Below are 19678 nucleotides of genomic sequence, written 5' to 3' on the forward strand. Positions count from 1 at the left end.
TTGATTAAAAATTGTTTGAGTACTGATTGTTGTCTGATGTGAATTTCTAAACTCTGATAGTGATATGACTGTTTATGTGACTATTCCATCCTATGAGGATAACTATGCTAGATGCTGACCTAGTAGTCTTCAATATACTAGAGATCCCATGTTAGAAGTAATTATTTATGTGGAAATCTATTAACACAAGCAAATTCTGATATTGAGCTTAGTCAAGTTTATTTTGTCTATCTTATTACTAAGTCAAAAACTAGAATAATGCTTCTCATCTGTTAAGTTCTGATGTTAGTAAATCTGTTGAATGTACTAAGTGCTGACAAACCTCACTTATCAAAAGAAACAAGGAATAAAGATCAGGTACTCCTTTGAGATCTAGAATAAAAATGTGGAAGGGACGACCCAACTGCATTGCTGGTATTAAGTAATATGCATTAGAAAAAGCAAAAATAAATATTTTTCTTGGTGATTTTTCACACTCTATGATTACTGGAGAAATACTTTGATAATAGCATAAATTCTGATAATAGCATAAATTCTGATGAACAGTTTATGTGTCAGATTGCATAAATTCTGAGGACAAGTTCTGCTGGAAGTTCTGATAAATAAGTTCTGAAGAACCGAAATCAGAATTTGTGTGAAGAATCACAAAGATAGGCATTCCTTTTTCGAGTTAAGAAATCATGTTTTGATGACTGTTAAGTTCTTATATAAGTCTAAGTGCTGATATTAAATTCTGATCCTCTACTTGACTTATTTGTGGTTAAATTTGAAACAGTCTTATTTTAATTCAGAATATGTTTGGATGGAATATTAACAGTCAATATAATTAAGGTTAGTGGAACACGTATATGCACAGTAATTTTTACGTGTTTCTTGTGCGCATTAAACCCTATTTTACATTTCCAATGACTGTTTTTCTTCTTCCCAGTCTAGGGAGACGAGGTAGAATTATTTCTACCTGTCCGCATTAAATTATCTTCGCGTCTTCTGGCATTCTATTGCCTATATAAACCATCACCTCACATCAGCCTACACATCATTTCTTTTCTCACATACTCACTCTCTTTTCCTTCATACCAACACAATCATGGTGAACTACAATATGTTTTTAAACTATGAGACCTTCAACATGGAGTTGAGCTGTGAGGACTGGCAGCAGGAATGGCACGTAACTGTCATTCCTGATGAGATTTGGGACTCGGTTCCCCAGGAGGTTCTCACACATCTCCTGTTCTTTTACATGGACTACCATCGCCATCTGGAGCGATTGGAAGAAGAAAGGCTGGAAGCTCTCCGCCAACAAGAGCGAATCATTCGACTCGCTATTCTTTTTGTAGAGATTCGGAAGAAGAAATAATTTGTTTTCTTCTTCCTATTTTTCTTTATCGTCAGTTTTGTCCGGCTTTTTAGCCAAGGACAAAAGCTGTTGATGTTAGGTTTAGTAGCTTAGGACAGTCTTGTAATGTTCTGATGTAAATTTCAATTTCATGAATGTATTCTCTTAATATATTAATGGAAGTTTATATTTTTGCAAGATTTTGTGTCTAAGATGTTTTGTAATTCTACTGCATTTTTAAATCCTGATATATCCATATTCTGATGACCATTTTAATTGCTGATATAAATTAAGTTCTCATTCTGAAATGTCAGTACTTGTTTACTTGATTTTTTTTTGTCATTCTCATACTTGATTATTTTTCCAGAATATTGGTTTTGCAGTGAAAATGATTAAATAAGTGGGAACAGTTTAAATTTTGAATTAAAACTGACTTACCTCAATTAATGGGATTATTCGGTAAGTGGAACGGTTTTTTTCCTTGAAAAACTGCATGTGATAAGTAATGATTACTGTTTTCCCGTGCCCATTAACTATTCATTATTGCTGCAAGTTTGACAGGTGTCCAACGGTTATTTTTTTTAACCATGTATAAGTAAGAGAGAGAGAAGATTATACAATCTTTTATTTACTTTTACACTTTATCTCTCTTTCTTTACTTTTACTCTCTCTCATCTCCTGACGTTGGTTTTCATACAGACATTTTATCAAATACCTTACAGGCAACCTTAATTCTCAACTTTTTCTCATGGCACCTCAGGATTTGATCAAAGATGGAGCAAAGTTCGTTCCCAACTACTATGATGCAATCCTAAATCATGATGAAGCTCCATCTGAGTTGCATTTTGTGCAAGATCTTCTTGCACACAGTGAAATTGGGTATGCATTGACCCAGCCTTCAGTCCTTTCAAGCCAACAAGTTCTGACGTTTTGGCGGACAGGGCATTTTGATAATGGTGGTGCTACTGGTACTCCCAGCATTTTTTTTGAAGTCAATGATGTTGAACATGTGGTAACTCCTGGAACAGTTCGCAAAGCTTTACATTTACCAGAAGGCTGCATTTTCTCAACACCGGAGGAACCAGCTCTACAGCAGCTCATGGCCAATTTGGGGTATGAGCAGAGTTTGGCTAAGCTTGGACAGTTGAAATGAGCACATATCAGAAAGGAATAGAGCTTTTTCTTCAACTGCATCACTAAAGCCTTCGGGAATAAGTGTTCCAACTTTGATGCCATTCCAATAATGAGTCAGCACATCGGGTATGCTATTATTAACCACACTCATTTTGATTTTGCAAGTGTTGTGCTAGGTTTTATTGGGGATAGGATGATAGAGGATAGAAATGTAGTTTACTTTGCTAGATTCTGTCAGCTTATATATACCTTTTGTTGTGCCGATGACCCTCAACTAGCCAGTTCTTTATTTTCACCCTTTAAACTTGCAAAATGGGCTTTTAATGACTTGGTAAATGCTGACCTTAAGAAAACGGTGATTAGACCTTTACAGATTCCTCAGTCTGTAAAACAGATCCTGGTAAATGCTGATCCTCAAACCTATAGATCTGTTTATCCTGATGTTCAAACTACCACCACATCCCAAACATCATACCAAACATCAGAACATACCACACATACATCTATACCTCAACCCTCTCTCAGAACATATCTCAAAACTTATCTCACACCTTCACAGACAGCTCAACCTTCATCCTCAGCACCTACTGTGAAGCCTTCATCTTCCAAGCCCAAGAGGACAAAGACTGTTCCTCAGACACCCCAGAAGAGAAGGAGGATTGTTCTGAGAGATGAGTCTGATAGTGAGGAACATGTTTCTGCATTAGAACCTGTTGTTAAAAAAGCTGAGAAGGTCTCTTTTCAGAAGGATTCTGGAATTGGGGGATCTAAGCTTCTCAAAAGGCTTAGAAGAATGACTTCTGCTGAACCTCCCAAGGAATCCCCACCTTCAAAGAGATACAAGAAACAGAGAGCTAAAAGGCCAGCTTCAGATGATGAGGAAGCAACAGCTAAGGAAGGAGATCAGGAATCTCTGATCTCAAAAGAACCAGAATTTTCTGAAGCTACTGCATCTCCCTCTCCATTGTCCCCAACTCAGGAAGCTGCTACAGACAAGGCAACTACACCATCCGTGTCTCCTGTACATAAAACTGTATCTCCTGTAGACCCAGGCACAAGTGCTGAAATTGATATTCACAACCTGGTTGTGCCTGAGGTTCTCTACTTAGAAGCTCCAACATCAATTAATCCATCAACAACACCTTTTACTGATGTTACGCAAAGTCCAGATTGTCTACAACACCTTCGCTGCATCTAGATGTTGATGATCAGAATATAGGTGAGCATCAGGATATGGCTGTTGATCAGAACTAGGAAACATATCAGCACTTAGAGGATGATGCTGAAGCCACAATTGCTTCTCATACTGTTGTTTTATCAGAAGATGCCGATTTTGTCAGTTCTGATGCTTCAAATGCTGATTGTTAGTCCCTTAACAATATAGCAAGAATTATAGAAGGGCGGTTGAATGGAATTCTTTAACCTTTTTCTTGAAATAAAAATGTTCAACTCGAATATAGAGATAATGTTTTGATTGGCACAATGCGGAATAGAAATATAATGAATCAAAACATAAGTAATTAAAAACAAGACTCTTTAAAAACTTTCTGGTGGATTTAAACAATTCCACCAGAGATATATATAATATATCGAGAGGACTCTGTGTGCAAGAATGCTCACAGCTGCTTACAAATGAACTACTGAGTTTACAGGAAATGCTAAAGATTCTGATTACAAAGATTTCTCTGTTTTTGTGTTTCTCTCAGTTATCTCAGTTATTTTTCTATTTGCTACTCTCTTGGTTTATACAATACCAAGATTACAAAGTCAAAAAGACTGAACAAATATAAAATCTAACAGTCTTAATCTTTGCTGCTTTTCGTCCTCTATTACCCAGTTAATGGGCTTCCACAATGTGTTTTTATACAACTCGACGACTGTGTGTCAGCTTTCACTGTTCAACTGATGTTTGAATTATTGATATGATCATCCGTCGACTTTCAGATCATCCGTCGATGACTTAATTTATCATCCTTCGACTGCTATGTCAAACATCCGTTGATAGTCATTTGATCATCCGTCGGAGGCTTTGTTAATCATCCGTCGGTAGCTATTTTGGCACTTGACTTCATTTCACTTATACAGAATTACAAGACATTACTTATGTACAATTAATCAACCTATTCTGCATATCTAGTTAAAGTCAACATGACTTATATGCTACTACAGATTCTATACAAAGGTGCATACATCACTGTGCTACAAACTTATTGTTACATAAGCTACTCACTCAATGGATAATAAGTTAATCATCCGTCGGGACTATAATGAGTTATCCGTCAGGACTATAATTCTTATCCGTCGAGTGCTACATTATTTCACTAAGTAATATCTACTTAGATGTTTTGTTTAAGTGATCATCAAGTACACAACATATTCACAACAATCTCCCCCAATTTATGTCTACTGGAATTGTAGTCATAAATTAAGAGATGCTTTATGATAACAAAACATCTTAAACATATATCTTTAAAGATAAATAGATAAAACTAAAAGTGCTTCAATTAAACAAAATGTACAAAGTTTGGCTCACAGTCAGTTCAAGATGCTCCTCTAGCCTGAGCAGATTTTTCTAGTTCCTTGAAGGTCTGGATCTTCTTCCAAGCTTTCTGTTGTTTTCTTCAATTTAATTCTGGAGCCGCCTGTGGAATTCTAGTTCATCAGATTCTGAGAGATCTAGCATTTCTTGCATCCAAGAGAGTCTCATTGCTAGAGATACTCAATTGGTCTTCTAGTCTGAAGAATCTTCTCACACCCTTATCATCCATGAATTCCATCAGCCAGTAGGGCCTTAGATGCACTCTTCTCCCTGTGTATGGGATGATTAGAGTCTTTGGGAGTGCATCTTTAGCTTTAACACTCCTCAGCTCTTCAATCCTCTTCAATACTAGTCTTCTTACAGTTACATTTAACCCAAAGTTTTTATTGAAGGATGAATAGACTTTGATCAACACAGCTTGGTTTTCTTGAAGTATCCTGTGAAGAGGCCACTGAATCTCCCTTCCTCCTTTGTACTTGAACACCTACCTTTCAGGTAGGTTTCTGTATGCATCAATTGTCCTTACTTCATCCAGTTCATCCAGATAAAGGTTTAGATCTGAGAATTCTTTGATGTCACACAAGTACAAGTAGTCTCCCCTGTTGACCTTGGGTTGAGCTTTAAAAACTGACTTGGATTTGAGAGGTGACAGCTTCACTTTCTTCACTGCCCTTGATTTTGTCCTTTTTGGCTTGGTAAGGATTGGCAAGTTGAAGTCAGGAATTGGTAATTTATCCCGCTCTATTGGCTCATCCTTTGGCACAATAGGCTCTCCATGTATGTTCCTGTAGGGGTCCACCACCCTTATGTCTTCAAATACCACAGAGGGCTTTGATGCTTGAGTTTTAGCTTGTGTGGATTCCTTAGGAAATTGATCTTCCAATTCCTTGTCAACAACATCCAGTTTCCTTTTTGTTCTTCTAGCCAATTCTTTCTTTCTTGGGGATTTCTTCTGTTCTTCAATCTACATCTTTGATTCAGCTTCTTCAGATGGTTGAGAGGGAATTTGTTGAGAAGAGTTTACAGCCTGTAGCTTGGCCAAGATGACAATCTGCTCTTTCTTTTGTTTAGATTTCTTTGCATCTAGAGCAGCTTGCCTATTTTCCTTCTTTAATCTTGCTTTCTCTTCTTTCTTTGCTTGAGCAAATTGTGGATGTCCAGCTACCATACAAATTTCCTTTCCATTTCTGAATATCTTAGCAATTCTCCTTTTTGAGGCTGAATCAGCTGGATCTTTATAGAAGACAATGGATCTTGACAGAAGCTTCTTTTCATCAGGCTTGGGTGTCTCATACACAGTGTCCAAGGGATTCTTCAAAGATGACTTTGGATAATTTGCCCTTGGTTTGAGAATTATTTCATCCTTTTGTGATTTGATGCAGGAAGATTGTCCTTTCTCCAGATAGTTCATGCTCATCTCATTCACACTGATTGGCTTGACATGAGAGTGATGGATGGCTGACTTAACTGACTCCTTGACTAGTTTAACCTTTCTCTGAATTTCCTCATCAATCTTTTCCCAGTTGATTAAATTCAACTTTCCTTTTTCAGCAACTTTCAAATTTGCTGCTGCTGCTTCAATTAGATCTATACCATCTGCAACTGGTGGCTTAGAGATAGTAATTGAAGGTACAATTACTTTGCTGATTTGTACTTGAAGTTTCTCCCCCTCTGTTGGTCCTTTCTTTCCCTTACTTGATTCTCTCTCCCCCTTTTTGTTATCATCAAGTTGAGGAGTTAGGCCTTGTGCTTTAGCTAGTTGCATGAGAAGATTTGTCTGAGTCTGTTGATTTTGAAGAAGAATAGCCACTGAATCTTCAATAACTTGAACTTTGTTTTCCAGCTTGGCTACCTTCTTTTCAGAGTCTGATTCTCTCCTCAATCTTAGTAGTAGATCTTGCATGGTACCATATGGAATTACTGAATCCTCAGAGTTATAGGTCTTCAAGTCAGCTATATCTCTTTTCAATTCATCCACACTGAGATTCTGTCTTAAGTGCTGGATCTTCATTAGATGTAGAGAGTCTAGGTGAGCTTGAAGAACAGCCTTGGTTCCAGCATCTGAAGTTTCCTGAAGGGCCTGTTGAATAGCCATTACTTGTTTGACCAAAGACACCTCAAATTGTCCTGGTGTAGATTCCTTTGCCCATGCCCACGTAGGTAAACTTAAAGCAGAACTTGGGCCTTCAGCTCCCCCTAAGTTCATGCTTCCATCCAAAGAACCAGAGTCATCATCATTAGAATTTACTCCAAATTCTTCAGATGGCTCTCCAGCTTGAGAATGCATTCTGTTAACAGGTGCTTTATCTCTTTGAAGAGATTCTGTGGTGTGCACTAAATTCAAAGTCTGCTCTGCCTCCATATTGCCCTGAGCAGTCAACAATTGATAGTCTGACACAGGATGAGTAAAAGTGTCAACATCCAAGGAAATGTTATCAATTTCAGCTTTGTAATGTTGCTGAAATTGTCTTTCCTTTTCAGCATGATCCACATTCATTAACTCATTAGCAATGGCTGGATTTACCCTTATTTCTCCTGTACCTGCCTTTCTCTCATATTCTCTCTTTTGTTGCATCAGGGTCTCACCCTGGCTCCCCACCCTCACACCCTCTCCTTCACCTACTAAGGTGGGACTCCTCTCACTCACTTTTGCCAATCCTGAAGAAATGGATTGCTGAGATTCACTCTTTTCCTCTCCTTTTTCCTAGGAGCAACCCAGCCTCTCACTCAATGCACTCTCCTCTCTCAGTCCTAAGAGTGACTGTATTACCACTAAATCTTCTGCACTTGAAATAATTGAAGTTTGAAGTTGTGCAGAGACACTCGACGGATAAGTGATATCCGTCGGGTGAGTGGTAAAGCTATCCGACGGATAACTGCTGTTAAGCTTATCCATCGGGATACAATCACTACTCGATGGATGAGCAATATCCATTGAGAGAGTATAAATGAATGAGGTGGTAAGAGAAACTATTGTTGACTCTGTGTTGACTGAAGTTATTTGAGGCACAGATGTCACAATAGTATCTGAAAGAATTGGCAAGTGAGCCAACAAATCATCTAAAAGATGATGCTCACTTGCACTAGATTTTGGCTTCCCCAACAAAGTTAAAGAAGGGGAATCGGGAATTGAAGTGTTTCTCATATCCACTTCCAGTGAGTTAGTTGGTGAGTATGGTGTTTCAGTGGCTTCTATTATAAGAGATTTTGGTTGTGACTCCACATTTATTGGAGCCACATCAATCTGAATTTGAGAAAGTGCAGGGACTGTGTCTTTAGCACCAGTTTGCACTGTGTGTGTACCTTGTGCATCCCCAGTTATTTTGGCTTTCTTCTTTCTTGTGTAAGTTTGGGGTGAGCTTGTGTCCCTAACCCTTTTGGCCTGTGCTCTTGGCTGAGAGCTTTGTTCAATAGCCACATCCTTTTGGGAGGATGCAGCTAGAAGTGAGCTTCTGTCCTTTTTAAGCACTGCAGTTTGTTGGGAAACTGCAATGTGGCTTGGCTGGGATTCACTCAACTCTCCAACCTTATCCTTGGGGTTTTTTTGATGTTCACCCCTTTCCTCACCTAACTGACCCTCATTTACACTACCCTCTTTGGCTTTGGTAGATTTTTCAACTGGTACCTTTTGAGAGATACCAGAGGGGGTTTTCTTTGACTTGGATTTAGAAATTGTAGTTGATTTGGCAGCTTTGGTAGGAAACTGTTTGGTCATTGTCACAGCTGCCATAGCTACTCCTGAACTCAAAGAAATTGAGGATATTGGAATAGTTGAGGGTATGGATGAACTTACCTCACTTACCTGAGGTGTTTGCATTACAGGAAAGTAGAACATTGTCACATCCCTATGATGGTTGGCTCTGTTCAAATCTGCAATGATTCTTCTCTCTTGAACCCAACAAGCTAATTTGTTGGTTGGGTTCTCAAGTACAATCTCTTGACAAAGATGGTTAGCCAATATCATGAAAAATCTATTATAATATACATTCTTTCCCCTTTTGGCTAACTCACCTCGTTTAAAGCCTAACTCATATAAGACAAGGTCACTGAAATTGTAAAATTTATCTGTAACTAGCATGTATAACATGTTAAGCATGGAAATGTTCACAGAATCAAAATTACTGACTTTTCCAAAGAAAACTTTAGTCACAACATCACACATGAAACTCCATTCCTTCCTAAGACCTAATCTTCTAATCTCACTCAGCTTATTAGTAGGAAGTGCATAATGCATGGAATTAAGCATATTGATAATATCAGTGTCAGTGTATGGTGAAGTTACATTATCATCAGGAATTTTGAAACATGCTTTTATCACATCACTATTGATACAGAATTAATTACCTTTGATAGTTAGAGTGATGGTTTTGTCAATAGATTTGTAGTTTGCAGTGGTCCACATCTCTTCAACAACTTCACAGTAAAATGTGGGTGATTCAAGCATGGCATAACTTAACTTGCAGTTCTTCACAAAGTCCATCATCTTGTGATAGTTTTCTGATTGCTAAATACCCTTATTGATCAAAGCAGTGAAGTTGTTCTTCTCATAAATGAACCCAGTCTGAGACATGATCTTTACTACAGATGCCATTATTAGAGAATGAAAGCTTGAAGAGAAAGAGGATATTTGCTTGAGAGAGAATAAAATAAAAGCAGTTGAATTTGAGAATGATAAAACAAAATAATTGGAATGAAATAAGCTTTTATACTCCCTCAAAAACAACGGATGAAAATAATAAATAAAAGTAAATTACCCAATAGAAATTGCCTAAAATAGCCGTTTAAAATTAAACTGTAAAAATTCCACCCATTATCCGTCGTGTAATACTTACAAACTGTAAGTATACTCGATGGATAATGTTCAGGGAATTAACGGTTAAGATTTAGACAATTCGACGGATGATGATAAACTGTTATCCGTCGAGTTTTAAAAGATTCCAGAAAAGTAATTGACTTTTATTTGCACATTGTATATCGACGGATGACTTAACTCGATGGATAATGGTCATCCGTCGAGATGCAAATTTTGACTTAGCCAAAATTTCATCCATGACAAAAAAAAATCAGTTAAATTTCTGGCTGCATTTCAACTTGCAAAATAACTCAGATAGATTCAAGAGTAATTAAGCATACCTAACTCACTTACCAACCTAGAAAAGGTGGATTCATCCAGTGGCTTGGTAAATATATTTGCAAGTTGCTTCTCACTTGGAACAAAATGTAACTCTACAGTACCATTCATTACATGTTCCCTTATGAAATGGTACTTGATGTCTATGTGCTTTGTCCTTGAATGTTGCACTGGATTCTCAGTGATGGCAATTGCACTTGTGTTATCACAGAAAATAGGAATCCTCTCAACTTGCAAACCATAGTCTAGCAATTGATTTTTCATCCATAAAATTTGTGCACTGCAACTACCAGCAGCAATATATTCAGCTTCAGCTGTAGAGGTAGAAACTAAATTTTGCTTTTTACTGAACCAGGACACAAGCTTGTTTCCTAGAAATTGACAAGTTCCTGTTGTGCTTTTTCTGTCAATTCTGCAACCTGCATAGTCTGCATCTGAATAACCAGTTAGATCAAAACCAGAATCTCTAGGATACCAAATGCCAAGTTTTGGTGTTCCCTTGAGATATCTGAAAATTCTCTTAATAGCTATCAAGTGAGACTCTCTAGGATCAGCCTGAAATCTAGCACATAAACATGTAGCAAACATTATATCTGGTCTACTAGCTGTTAAGTACAGAAGTGAGCCAACCATGCCTCTATAGCTTGAAATATCCACAGACTTTTCAGTAGTGTTTAGTTCAAGCTTAGTTGCAGTGGCCATAGGAGTTTTTGCAGATATGCAATCCATTAGATCAAACTTCTTTAAAAGATCAAAAATATATTTAGTTTGACTAATGAATATTCCATCACTAACTTGCTTAACTTGTAAGCCAAGAAAGTAAGTTAGTTCTCCCATCATACTCATTTCATACTTACTTTGCATCAGTTTGGCAAACTTTTTACAAAGTTTCTCATCTGTAGAGCCAAAAATAATATCCTCTACATAAATTTGAACAAGTATGCTAGAGCCATTAACATTTCTGAAAAATAAATTTTTATCTACAGTATCTCTTGTGAAGTGATTTTCCAAAAGAAACTTTGAAAAAGTGTCATACCAGGCTCTAGGTGCTTGCTTCAGTCCATAAAGTGCTTTCAGTAGATAATAGACATACTCTGGAAAATTTGGATCTTCAAAGGGAGGAGGTTGACTAACATACACTTCTTCCTCCAAATCTCCATTCAGAAAGGCACTTTTGACATCCATTTGATAGACCTTGAAATTGGCATGGGCTGCATAGGCTAAGAAGATTCTGATGGCTTCAAGTCTTGCAACAGGAGCAAATGTTTCATCAAAATCTATTCCTTCTTGCTGGCAATAGCCTTTAGCAACCAATCTGGCTTTGTTCCTTACTACTATGCCATTTTCATCCATCTTGTTTCTGAATACCCATTCGGTGTCTATTGGATTCTTTCCTTTAGGCTTGGGTACCAGCTTCCATACTTTATTCCTTTCAAATTGGTTTAGCTCCTCCTGCATAGCTAAAATCCAATAAGGATCTAACAGGGCTTCTTCTACCTTCTTTGGTTCTTCCTTTGACAGAAAGCTGCTGTATAGACATTCTTCTTGAGTTGCTCTTCTGGTTTGAACTCTAGAAGAAACATCACCAATAATCAGTTCAAAGGGGTGATCTTTTGTCCATTTCCTTGGTTGAGGTAGATTAGCTCTAGATGAAGAGACCTCAATGTTGTCTTGATGTGTGATTGAGTTATGATTTCTAGAAACTCCCCTTGAGTTTGTTGATCTTTGATTTGAGAAAGGGGTACTTTCTATGGGTGATCTGCCTTGATTTCCTGCTCCTTTTGATAACCCGACGGATGGTGAATTTTGAGTACCGACGGATGAGGCAGGTTGTCTACCGACGGATAACACAGATTGCCTTCCGTCGGATGAAGCATTTTACAACTCGAAAGATGTTGAGTTTTGTGCTTTATTGGTGGTAGATTTGTCTACATTATCCTTAGACACTGTTTCTTGATCACTTTCATCATCACTTCCATCACTGACCATCTCAACATTATCGAATTTGAGGCTCTCATGGTAATCTCCATCTCTCAGTCCTTCAATCTTTTTATCATCAAACACAACATGTATAGATTCCACAACAATGTTGGTTCTTAGATTGTAGACTCTATATATATCCAACAAAAATTCCTTCATCTGCTTTAGCATCAAACTTCCCATTTTGATCAGTTTGATTTCTCAGAATATAGCATTTACAGCCAAAGACATGAAGAAAGTTTAGAGTTGGCTTCTTGTTCTTGAACAATTGATACGGAGTCATGCATCTTGCTTGATTAATCAGAGAGATGTTCTGAGTGTAGCATGCAGTGTTTACAGCTTCAGCCCAGAAATATGTTGGTAATTTTAATTCTTCAAGCATTGTCCTTGCAGCTTCAATAAGAGATCTGTTCTTTCTTTCCACTACTCAATTCTGTTGTGGAGTCCTTGCTGCTGAAAACTCATGCAAGATCCCATTTTCCTCACAAAATGCTCTCATGACATAGTTCTTGAACTCAGTTCCATTGTCACTCCTGATTCATCTAACTTTGAAATCAGGATGATTGTTAACTTGCCTTATGTGATTGATGATGATTTCACTAGCCTCATCTTTAGACTTTAGGAAATATGTCCAAGAGAACTTTGAAAAATCATCTACAATTACTAGGCAAAATCTTTTCTTTGAAATAGACAATACATTGACTGGTCCAAACAGATCCATGTGAAGCAGTTGCAGAGGCTCTTCAATTGCTGAATCAAGTTTCTTCCTGAATGATGCTTTGATCTGCTTTCCTTTTTGGCAGGCATCACACATTCCATCCTTTGTAAACTCCACTAGAGGAATGCCTCTTACTAGTTCTTTCTTTACCAGCTCATTCATGGTCTTGAAATTTAAATGGGATAGCTTTTTGTGCCATAGCCAACTTTCATCTTGACTTGCTTTACTGAGAAGACAAGTTACAGATTCTGCTTTAGTTGAGTTGAAGTCAGCTAGGTACACATTTCCTCTTCTCACACCAGTGAGAACCATTTTGTTGTTTTGATTATTAGTCACAACACATGCTTCTTTGTTGAAGGTTACTGAGTTGCCTTTGTCACAAAGCTGGCTGATACTCAACAGATTGTGTTTGAGACCATCCACTAAGGCAACCTCTTCAATGATGACATTGTCCTTTGAAATCAATCCATATCCCACAGTATAACCTTTGTTGTCATCTCCAAAAGTAATACTAGGGCCAGCTCTCTCCTTAAACTCTGTGAGCAGGGTAGAATCACCAGTCATGTGTCTTGAACAGCCACTATCGAAGTACCAAAGATTCTTTCTGTTTCCCTGCACACATCAAAATCATATCAAGTTGATTTTGGTACCCAAGTTTCCTTGGGTCCTGCCTTGTTAGCTTTCTTCTTCTATTTCTTAGGTCTTATCTCATTTGACTTAGGAATTTCAGATTATTCCTTAGTCAATTGGGTTGTACCTTTGAAACCACTAAATGCAACAGAATTATCAGGCATGTTATGGCTAACAGGAAATGGCATGCTTGGTGTAAACATGTTATTCCAGTAAGGCATGCTAAATGGCATTTGAGGCATATTGTATGCAGCATAGTATGGATTAGGTGCAAATGACATATTAGCAAACTGTGCATTCATATTCTTTGTAGGCATAGCATTAACAGGCATGGGAGGCATGACATTCATGTTAGGAAATTGAGGCTGAACAGACATGGGAGTAGGCATGGCAGATTTACAATTAATAGACAAATGATTTACACTACCACACTTGACACAGATTTTTATGGGGGCATATTTATCAGGTGTGTAGTTATTGTGTTTGTTAATCCCTACTTTACAATTCCTATTGTTTTTCTTTTTAGTCTCTGTTTTTACCTCTATCTTCTCAAGTCTGTCACTTAACTGTTTGACAGTCATGTGACCAACATTATCCTTTTTCCCTTTCTTAGCTTGACTTGACTCTCCTGAAACAAAGTTCTTGGAAACAGACCCATACTTTTCATTTAGCTTGATTAATTTGGCTTTGCTAATGGGTTTGCTTACAGCCGACAGATGAGGATTTTTATCATTCGACGGATAATATTTTTTGTTATCCGACGGATAGTCCTCATCATCCGTCGAGTCTACATCTGTCAACAACCCATCTACCAAAATAGGTTCTAGTATCTCCTTATTCTTTTTCCAGGCTTCATCACAAAAAGACTCAATTCCTTGAACCTTGGTGATTTGAGCATGAACATCTCTGGATGTTTTCCATGCTTTAATCACCTCTTGTTCACGATCGAGCTGCTTCTTCAAAATGTCTTCCTTTTTCAAGGACTCAGTTAATTCCTCCTTGGCAATCTTACACTCAATTTTTAATTTCTCAAACTCAACATATTGAGACTCAAGCACATTATTCCTCTCACTTAAAAACAAGTTGTTTTCTTTGATTTTAGCATTTTCTTTAGTGAGAGATTTAAGTGTAACACGCAAATGATACAATTCTGTAGACATGTCATTTAATGCATCATTATACTCAGCTTTAGATAAATGTGCAAGGTTTGTAGTGATTACCTGATTACTTGAGGAACTTGTCTCTGTTTCATCAGACTTGGCCATAAGGGCTAGATTGACATAGCTGACATCTTCATCTTCATCTAAACCATCAGCTGCCCAGTCATTCTCTTGTGTAATAAAAGCCCTTTCCTTTTGTTTGAGTAGATCAAAGTATTTTTTCTTGTAATCTACAGACTCAAACCTTTTCTTACTGGAATATGACTTTCTACACTCATTTGCAAAATGCCCTACCAAACCACATTTGAAACATTTGAATTTTGACTTATCCACCATGTTTCTATTTGGCTTGGCTGCTCCAAAGTTCTTTTTGAACTTGAGCTTGGCAAATCTTCTTGAAAGGAATGCTAGGTGCTCATCAATGTCCTCCATGTCATCTTGGCTCAATGAATCTTCACTTTCTGCAGCTAGCCCCTTACCCTTGCTTTCACAGACCTTTGAAGTTGATTCCACAGCTTCCATCTTCACTTCTTCTCCTTTTCCAGATCAGTAACTAGTGCAATGGATCCTCCTTTCTCCTTTCCTCTCTCCATTCTTTCATCCTGCTCTATCTCAAGCTCATAGGTTTTCAGAATGCCATACAGTCTCTCTAAAGTAAACTCCTTATAATCTTGTGAGTTTCTCAATGAGACTGTCATTGGTTTCCATTCCTTTGGAAGAGATTTGAGAAATTTCAGATTGGAGTCTTTAGTCTGATAAACTCTTCCATGCAACTTAAGAGCATTTAGTAGTTTTTAGAATCTACTAAAAATGTCAGTGAGTGACTCACTTTCTTTATTGTGAAAATGCTCATATTGCTGAATCAGGAGCTGCATTTTATTTTCTCTAACTTGCTCAGTGCCATCACAAATTATCTGTATTGTGTCCCAAACTTCCTTGGCAGTTTTACAGTTGATGATGTTATCAAACATGTCTGCATCAACACCATTGAACAGAATGTTCATGGCCTTTTTATCTTTCCTGACTTGTTCAATGTCAGGATCATACCATTCATGCCTTGGCTTTGGAACAGATGGCTCGTTTCCTGTAGCAGCTCTCATTGGAACATGAGGGCCTCTTTCTATGCAGTCCACATAGGCCTCATCTTGAGAAAGCATATGAAGATGCATCTTTACCTTCCAATGATGGTAATTATCTTTATCAAGAAAAGGAATCTTGACTCCAACATCTTTCCTATTCATCTTGCTGAATTGTTTTGATCTTTAAACTCTTTGTAGATTAAGAGCTTGCTCTGATACCAATTGTTAGTCCCTTAACAATATAGCAAGAATTACAGAAGGGGGGTTGAATGGAATTCTTTAACCTTTTTCTTGAAATAAAAATGTTCAACTCGAATATAGATATAATGTTTTGATTGGCACAATACGGAATAGAAATATAATGAATCAAAATATAAGTAATTAAAAACAAGAGTCTTTAAAAACTTTCTGGTGGATTTAAACAATTCCACCAGAGACATATATAATATATCGAGAGGACTCTGTGTTCAAGAATGCTCACAGCTGCTTACAAATGAACTACTGAGTTTATAGGAAATGCTAAAGATTCTGCTTACAAAGATTTCTCTGTTTTTGTGTTTCTCTCAGTTATCTTAGTTATTTTTCTATTTGCTACTTTCTTGGTTTATATAATACCAAGATTACAAAGTCAAAAAGACTGAACAAATATAAAATCTAACAGTCTTAATCTTTGCTGCTTTTCGTCCTCTATTACCCAGTTAATTGGCTTCCACAATGTGTTTGTATACAACTCGATGACTGTGTGTCAGCTTTCACTGTTCAACTGATGTTTGAATGCTTGATATGATCATCCGTCGACTTTCAGATCATCCGTCGATGACTTAATTGATCATCCGTCGACTGCTATGTTAAACATCCGTTGATAGTCATTTGATCATCCGTCGAAAGCTTTGTTAATCATTCATCGGTAGCTATTTTGGCACTTGACTTCATTTCACTTATACAGAATTACAAGACATTACTTATGTACAATTAATCAACCTATTCTGCATATCTAGTTAAAGTCAACATGACTTATATGCTACTACAGATTTTATACAAAGGTGCATACATCACTGTGCTACAAAATTATTGTTACATAAGCTACTAACTCGATGGATAATAAGTTAATCATCCGTCGGGACTATAATGAGTTATCCGTCGGGACTATAATTCTTATCCGTCGAGTGCTACATTATTTCACTAAGTAAAATCTACTTAGATGTTTTGTTTAAGTGATCATCAAGTACACAACATATTCACAACACTGATGTTACTGGTGATGCTGCTATTAATGCAGATGCTGATGAAGCTGGTCCTTCAGGACATGCATCTCAACAAACTGTTCATAAATCTGAACTAGTTAAGAAGTTTGTTACAAGAGCAGCACCAGTACCTTGGAGTGAAACTCCTAGATGACAGGAGTGGACTAAGGAATGGAACTCAGTTACCTTTATTCCATCTGAAAAAATTCTTGCTAAGCACTTGGCAAAAGCTGATGAAATGTTAATTAATGATGATTTCAAGACACAGCTTCGAGTCACTGCATTGAGTACTAGACATCTGCAAGGTCTCCATTCAACAACTCATGCAGAGTTACATAAAATTCAGGAAGAATTGCTCAAGCAAGAAAGAACTCAGAAAATTGATAAGAAAGAATTCTTCCAACCTACCTTTGACAGAGTTGCTTACATTGAGAAGACCCAAGAGAAGCAATAGTCTCAGATTGATGATATTTTGAAAAATCAAGCTTCTCAGCAATCTCAACTCGATGAAATCCAAGCCTTAGTGGAATTTCTTATCTTTCTTCTCTTACCTGCTGATGCCAAAAAGGGGGAGAAGGTAATTAAGTCCAAATGCAAAACTGTTAAGACACTGAAGGGGAAGGATGATGAAAAAGATGACCAGGGAAATTCTGGAATGGGTGGAGGTCATGGTCAAGGTAGAAGTTTCTCATCAAGAAGAGCTGTAATTACAAGTCATAGGACAAGTTCTGATACTGGAAAAAGAATTAATTCTGCTACGGGTAAAAGGATAAGTTCTGATGAACTTTTGGATCTTGATGAAGAAATATCAAGACAGTTATTTCTAAAAGAAAATCCAGGAATGGACTTGGAAAGTCTGATAGTAGAAGAAGCTAGACTAAAGTCAGAAAAAGTCAATTCTAAATCTGAAGCTTCTGTTGGTAAAAAGAAACTTCCAAAGGCCAAAGGCATTGTGATAAAAGAAAGAACAAATTCTGAAGCAACCAAGGTTAAATCAAAATTGCAGATAGATCCAAGGTCCAAGGGCAAAGAGAAAGTTGGTGAACCTATCAAGGTTTATGTGCCTCCTGTGGATGAAGAAATTACTGTTGAAGATGCTGATCTTGCTCTGACTTCAAGAAAAATTTCTAAGACAACCTCTGACATGGCTGAAGTTGTTCAGAGTAAAGATATAGTTAGTTCTGATATTTCAAAGAAGCAAGTAACCTCTGACATAACTCAAGTTAACTTGTTATCAGAAGATAAATCAAAGGAAACCTCTGACATTGCTTATATTAAACCTTCAAAGATACTCCTACCAGGATTCACCAAAGCCAAACAAACTCAACCTTTGAAGACTGCTATAAGTGGTTTTGAAGCAAGAGTGGTTACTGGAAAGGAAGCAAGAGATAAATCTGGATTGGGTAGTGCTGATGAAAGAAGAATACAGAACACAACCAATGATCCAACTTCCTTAAGTGAACCAGGTATTGGAGCAACTCCTGAAAGATTGAATCAACTAGAATCTGTACAGATGGTTTACCATACCTACTTGAGAGAACACATCTTGTTGTACTTCATGACAGATGGTAGGGTTTATCATATAAGGGAAAATGCCATTCCACTGAAGTATTTTGAAGAATTGGAACATGTATTATTCTTACTTCAAGTGAATGACAAAATAACAGAAAGTGTTGTAAACTAATTGAAGAATCAAATTCAGAAATAGAAAAGGCTTTATTCTGTTAAGTCTGACAACATATATCTTCCAAAGTACAGAGATCACAAGGGTGATATTGTCGAGATAAAGCCTAACTCTGCTAAGATTATAACTACCTTTCTGGGTTACAAGGCTGTGGAATTCAATCTTGATTCTAACAAGGCATATTTGATCAGACTGGATCAGGACATAAGGAAAGCTAAAATTAATGATCTCAGGGCTACAATCTTTCAAACTGGTGAATATTCTGCAGAACTTAAAGATGCTAAAAGGAGGATGATTGATGAACTCAGACATGCTGAGAGATGTTTGTTAAAGAATTATCTCAGAACAACTCCTAACATCAGAGAGATCAGAAAGTGAAGCCAAGTCAAGATCTACAACTACTCAAATTCTGATATGTATACAGACTGAAGTTGTTATCAGAAGTTAAAGTTGGTAAAGCTTTAAGGACTGTAAGTTGTAGTTATCTAGTCAAATTCTCATGCATTTGTACTTAATGTTTTTGACATCATCAAATATCTGTTAAACTTGTATATTATGCTAATTTACAAGTTGAGGGATATTGTTAGATATATTTGATAATGTCATGTCTAATATGATTTATGTTTAGTTTCTCAGATCTTACTTAAACAGGACAAATCAGTACTTAACTGAAATCAGCACTTATACTGAAATCAGAACTTAAGTCATCAGTACTTAAGGTTCAGGAGATATTTATCAGAAGATAATATCAGGACTTAAAGGAAATATTCAGATAAGGAAGGCAGCTGATTTACAGGAAGAGAAGATCTAGACAAATGTAAGAAGAGATATGCATGAAGAAGGAATTCCGTGAAGAATGGAATACATGGAAGAAAAGATATCTGATTGATATATTTTAGGAAGCAGAATTATATTCCATATCAATTAGCGATTATCTTGTAACTGTGTAGTATATAAACACAGACATAGGGTTTACACTATAAGTGTTATCATTATCGAGAAGATTATTCATTGTAACCCTAGCAGCTCTCGTGATATTTGTT

Source organism: Apium graveolens, chromosome 1 (assembly GCF_009905375.1).
Source record: "Apium graveolens cultivar Ventura chromosome 1, ASM990537v1, whole genome shotgun sequence".
NCBI classification, from domain to species: domain Eukaryota; kingdom Viridiplantae; phylum Streptophyta; class Magnoliopsida; order Apiales; family Apiaceae; genus Apium; species Apium graveolens.